Here is a 6,000-nt window from a genome sequence, read left to right as displayed (position 1 = left end):
TTTTTTTGCAGTTTCCTTATTACACCACATCCTACTCACCTGTCAGTTTTAATTTTGTTTCTTATGCTGAAAAATTAGGTACAATATTTGTTTGTCACGAGCCCTTTCCTTTGTAGAGCTTGACTTACTCTTTCATAAATGAATTATAATTTCCCAGATGTTCCTCTAGTTACATTCTGATTAATGCCACGTATATTACGCAGATTGAGAAAATAGAGTTTAGACTCATTTGTATTTCAAGATTTTCCTAAGGCCTCATCTTAACATTTCAGAAGCATACAATTCAAGTACTCTTTTCCTCTTCACAGTGCATCTAATATTTCTTCTCAGGTACACGTGTTCTTCAGAAGCTTCATGTAGATCATTTCCATGCCAAGAGTTGTTCAGTGCCGTAAATTTTAATTTCTTGATTATCTGTTTAAGCATAATCTGTATTTCATTAGTATTACTTATTTCTCCCTAGAGAAAACTATGGACATCTTGCATCTGTTTCTCATAGTCTGATATAAATAATGAAGATAAACTATACATATGAAAAGACAGTATATGGTTTCAAAATATTTTCTACTACAGTCTTATCATTTCAAACTCTTTTATTGAAATTAATATTCTATCTGTTACAATCTTAACTTATAGCAGAAGTGGTGGAAAAATACTGTGAATGGGCATTATTGCCTGTCTTCCATATTCAGCGTTTGCAGACTGTTTCTCCTCCATCAGGAAGTTAGTTAATGTGAATGTCTGTTGATTGGAATAGAGTTCACCAGAATTCTTTCAACTGAGATTTCAAGAATTAAACTAACTTCTACCTTAAGGCAGAGGCATCACTATGCTGAAACTTGAAATAATAGGCTAAATAAAAATTCCATCAGTTAACATCCTTCCAGACCTAGAAAGGAAAAAATAAATAAATTTGAAGTCAAATTAATATTTGTATTTTTAAAAAATGAACTAAAGCACATTTAATAAAACTGTCATTGAGAAACATTGCCTGTATAACTTCAATGTATGCTTTAAAATTGCAGTTTGTGGAAATATGGAAAAAGGGTAGAGGAAAATATAAAAGAAAAAAAAAGAGGAACTTGGTTTTCTTTCTAATTTTCTTAGAAACAATTAGTTTGGCCATAAGTTCATGGAACCATCTGAGGGATAGTATTAGGGAAAAAAGCAGAAAAGTCCTGATGACTGGTCAGTGGGTGTTATTTGGACCTCTGTCTTCTGGGACTCAGCATATTAGTAGAAAATCATAGGTTGCCATGATACAGAGGATAATGGAGGTTGATTGATTTTGGTTTTGTTTCATTTTGATTTGGCTTGTTTCGTTAAGAAGGTCTTGAATAAGGTACCTCTTCTAAGGTAGTATCTAATCTAAGAACTGGAATTGCTTTATTCACTCATTCTTTCATTCAACAGAATGCCGGTTTTGAGGCATTTAATTTAATTAAACTGAGATCTATAGGATGAGAAGACAGATGAAGAGCAAAAGCAAAAGGACCACATATGCAAAGGTCCTACAGCTGTCAAAAGATTTGAGAGAAAGAAAAGTCAATGTGGCTGCAAAACAAACTCTGAAGAGAAAATTGGTAAGAGATGTAATTAGGAATATAAACAGAAACCCTCTTATGTAATCCCTTGAAGGGCTTTATAAAGGGTTGAAATTATTTTCTTAGAGCCATTAAAGGACTTTCAATAATGAGGGCTTATAACTTATATATTTTAAGTTTACTTTTGTCTGTGTAATGGATGGATTAGAACAGCAGTTCTCATTGGAGGGTGATTTTGTTCCCCAGGAGACATTTAGCAATGTCTCCCCCTAGGAGATGGTTTTGGCTCTCAAAACTACAGAAGGAAGGGGGAGGGTGTTACTCACATCTAGTGGGTAGAGGCCAAGGCTGCTGCTAAATATACTATAAGGCACAGGACAGATCTCCTGCCTCCATCCACAAAAAGAATTATTCTGCCCAAAATAACCATAGCGCAAAGATTGAGAAACTGTGGAATGAAGGAAGCAACCAAGGATACAGGGAAATTAAATTAAATGACCATCCCAGTGGTCTATGTAGAAATAATGGTGTTTTTCAAAGTTGTTTGTATTGAAGTGGACAGAAGTGGATTGACTCAAGATGCGGTTTATAGAAATACTGATAGAACTGGACTTCTAGTTTTGATAATGGCAGATTATTCAAATCACTGATGAAAATTACTGACTCAGTCGGTTTGTGCTGCTGTAATAAAATATCACAGGCTGGGTAATTTACAAACAGCAGAAATTTATTTTCTCACGGTTCTGTAAGTTGGGAAGTCCAAGGTCAAGGTGCTGACAGCTTTGGTATCTGCCGAAGGCCCATTCTTTATAGATGGTGTCCTTACATGGCAGAAGAGACAGAAAGGGCAAAAGAGGATGAACACTGTCCTCATATGGCAGAAAAGAGAAAACCTATTCCCTGAAGCTCTTTCTATAAGGACCATAATCCCATCCAGGAGGGCCCTGCTCTCATGACTCAATCACATTCTAAAGGTCCACACCTCCTAATACCATCACTTTCACTTTCACCATCAAAAGTTTCAACATATGACTTTGCAGGGCACACATTAAGACCATAACAACTACTAAGGAAGGTAGAGTTATTTTTTCAAAATCTTTTAAAGGTAATCCAAGAGCTAACAAATACATGAGAAATCAAGAGACTAACATCCAAAAAGGGATGAAAATTCAGAGACATGAGCCAAATATTTGAGGGGTTTTGCCCTGTATTTGCCCATCCAGGAGAGGAGTCCCAGAGGTTGAGCTGTACTTTTAACATCCTCAAGAAGTGTAGGAAATACGAGTCAGTCCAAAGTTTGGCAAGAGTGGGAACTCTGCTGAGCCATCTCTACCTTGGCCTTGCACCCTGGTGGGATATATCATGAAAGATAGGTGAACTGAAGGCAAAACAGCACTTGCACGGATGGCACCCAGCTTTTAGCCATCTGGGCGACCTAGCAAAATTTCAGGCATGGAAACTGGATTAGGATAATCTTTAATTACTAATGCACGGGTACCTGTCTGAGACAAAAATCCTTTACAGAGAAAGATAATATTCTCTACACATTTTTCTACAAATATTTGATCAAGCCAAGAATAAAACCAAACCTAATTAGATACATGAGAAGACATGACTAGCAGATGTAAAACGAATAAAAATAAACCAATCAATACTTCAAATCTTGGAATTTTCAGTCACAGAATATAAATCAACTATATTCAAGGAGGAAAAGTTCAATCCTAATAATTTCGAACAGAGACTCAGAAACTCTTAAAAAGTGACAAGACAAATGGGCAAAGAAACCAAGTAGAAATTCAATAATTGAAAAATACAACAACAAAATGAAGAATTCAATGGATGTTTGATGTAGTTGAAGGGATAATTAGTGAAACAGAAGAAAATATCACTAATTAAGCAGGGAAAGACAAAAGGATAGAAAATTCAGAATTGAGCACAGAGCAGACAGGGAGAGGTTTAATACACATTTGATTGAGCCTCAGGGTACAGGAAAGAGATAAGAAGCAGAAGCCACATTTGAAGAGAAAATGGCTAAGAATTTTTCAAAACTGCTGATAGATATCAATTTACAGATTCAGAAACCTCAACTACTTCCAATAGGATATATGAAACTGCTTCACAGCTAGACAAATAATCAAAGGCAAAATGAAAATCTAAATTGGGTGAGTGGGTGCCATTCACCAAAACGAAAAAAACTGGGGTAGGAGAAATGAAAAGTAAGAATCTAATCCTGCAAGTATTTTGCAGCTGTAATATAATAAAATTCTTTAGCTAAATCAGGATCATGACCAAATAACACAAGATTTTTTTTTAACTAAAAGAATGCCACAAGTGAGATTGAGTGTTCCTCCTAAGTGCTCCTCTAACATACAAACACTCATCACACATTATTATAGTCATTGGTTTACTTGCTATAGACTAAGCACTTTGAAAGTAAGAGTAATGTCTTTCATCTGTTATCCTCAGAACAGATTCACTTTGCCTGGCAAAGAGAATGTTCTCGATAAATTTTCATTATGTCCCTTGTATCACTTAGGACTAGTATTTGGTTGCTAGGAACAAATATCCAAAATATGAGTGACTTAAACAAGATTCATGTTTATTTTGTCTCACGTAAATGAAGTTTAAACGCAGGCAGTGTCAAGCTGAAAAACAGTTCCTACTTTTACCAATTTTCCAAGTGTATCCTTTCTTATTTCCCATCCTTAGTGCATGACTTCTATACTTAAAGTCCACTCATGTCTATAAGACATCCACTCCAGCTCCAGCCATCACATCTGCACTCAGGGCAGGATAAGCAAAGAGCAAAGAGTGTGTTTCTCAAAGCTCAGTTAGCCCTCTTTAAAGTGCTTTTCCAGAAACTCCACCCAATAAATTCTAGTCATATCCAGTGTTTCAACTTCTACTGCCCCTACCAGAGTCTTACCTTCTGCAGTTTCCTCTGTTCTCCCAATTTGAAACCTGTTCTGCTTTTCTCCCTACCCCTAGTGGACTACTAAAGCTACTTCCTCAATGAAGGAAAATACATTTCTAGAGTTTCAAGGAAGAAAATAGAATGTGTTTTCTTGAATGTTCTCAATAGTGCTTATATTGTACAGTATCATTATGTTACAATCAAGTTATTCACTATTAAATGAGTTTCTCTAGCCTAAACTTAGAACTGAAACACCACTTATCATTTGTTTAAATTAGAAAGTTGTTTATGATTATACACAATTGCCCTAGAAACAAATTTCTGAAACATAAACATTTGTTAGGAAGTGTCAATATTGTTATGTGTGCTAGAACCCTGGTAGTGCAGAAAGTAGTGTGCAATGCACTTTGGTATCTTTGGTCATTTTTAACTTTTCCCACTTCATTATTTCTCTTGCTATTCTTTTATTGGAATACATTTGTTTTGTTTTGTTTTTAACCAAGGACTTAACTGTGTCCCCATTATGATCTGAAATGTATTATTTTTTCTCTTGGGCCATAACAGGAGATGACTTGCTGGTGTCCTGAGTGTGGCAGATGGTCCAAACTTAGTTTCCATGTCACAGAACTCAGCTACTAGATAAAATGACACTTGTAATATCCTGCATATTTCATATAGTAAACCCAGTAGTGAGGTTCTATCATTTCAAATCATATACTCTGAATATTTCTTGACATGAAAGTGAGTACTAGTTTGCTTGTGTTAATTCCTTGAAATTGTAGATGTGTGTTCAAGAATTATTTGAAATATTGCTAATTGTTTATTTTGTAAAGATATCTGATATAGAACCATATGGCTTCATTCTGTTATTTTTTTACCTCTTTATAATGGCATATTATAAACTAGCAAAATCTCAGGGCAAACCCTGAAAACACAAAGTTAAAGGCACATTACAAGTAGCTTAAATTAGGTCTTACACAGAATTTTATATCTACCCTGTATGTTTTATCATTTTGCAAGCATTATACTATATTAATACTAGAAAAATACTTACATAAATTATTGTGCTTTGGAATGTAATTCTCCATTTTAGATGTTTCTCTGTGGTTGAGAGTTTTACTTTTTTAATCTGAGATTTTTAAATTATAACAGTCAGAATTATTTGATTTTTAAAACTACGTACATGTGACATATTGATTTTTATTTTCTAGAAATGAAATAGAAATTGATGAAGTTAGAATTGTTCTTAATATTGTCTTATAAAATTGGTAGAAATAGCATGAATTGGAGTAGATGGATTTGGTTTTCAGTCTTTATTCTTTCAGTTATTATCTCTATAACCTTATCTATGTTATTTAATTTTTCTGAGATTCCATTTTCTTACCTAAAAATTAGGAAAAAATTTTTTTAAAAAAGTCATGGTGATGGCTAATGAAGAATTTTTGTGTAAAAAGAGTGTCCATTTTTCCTTCCTTTTCCTTGGGTATATTGTGAGATGCTTCATAAGAATTTATTTTCTTCCTTAGTGTTTGCAACAATGTG

The 6,000-nt window shown here is 34.4% G+C and overlaps 1 long non-coding RNA gene across 2 annotated transcripts in view; it reads right to left on the bottom strand.

Moving 5' to 3' along the window:
- Window positions 1-577: 577 nt before the first annotated feature.
- Window positions 578-6,000, bottom strand: part of LOC134807341 (uncharacterized) — a 30,663-nt gene continuing 25,240 nt past the window's right edge. The window contains exons 4-5 of one of the 2 annotated variants that reach the window (XR_010147525.1): window positions 5,513-5,665; window positions 578-889 (exon numbers count right to left, since the gene is read on the bottom strand). This is a non-coding gene — a long non-coding RNA (uncharacterized LOC134807341). The remainder of the gene's footprint in view (window positions 890-5,512; window positions 5,666-6,000) is intronic. The other variant, XR_010147524.1, reaches the window with a different exon arrangement.

This window comes from Pan troglodytes, chromosome 9 (genome assembly GCF_028858775.2).
Source record: "Pan troglodytes isolate AG18354 chromosome 9, NHGRI_mPanTro3-v2.0_pri, whole genome shotgun sequence".
In the NCBI taxonomy this organism is placed as follows: domain Eukaryota; kingdom Metazoa; phylum Chordata; class Mammalia; order Primates; family Hominidae; genus Pan; species Pan troglodytes.
Note: the sequence above shows the minus strand (reverse complement) of the source record. Positions and strands in the feature narration are given on the sequence as shown.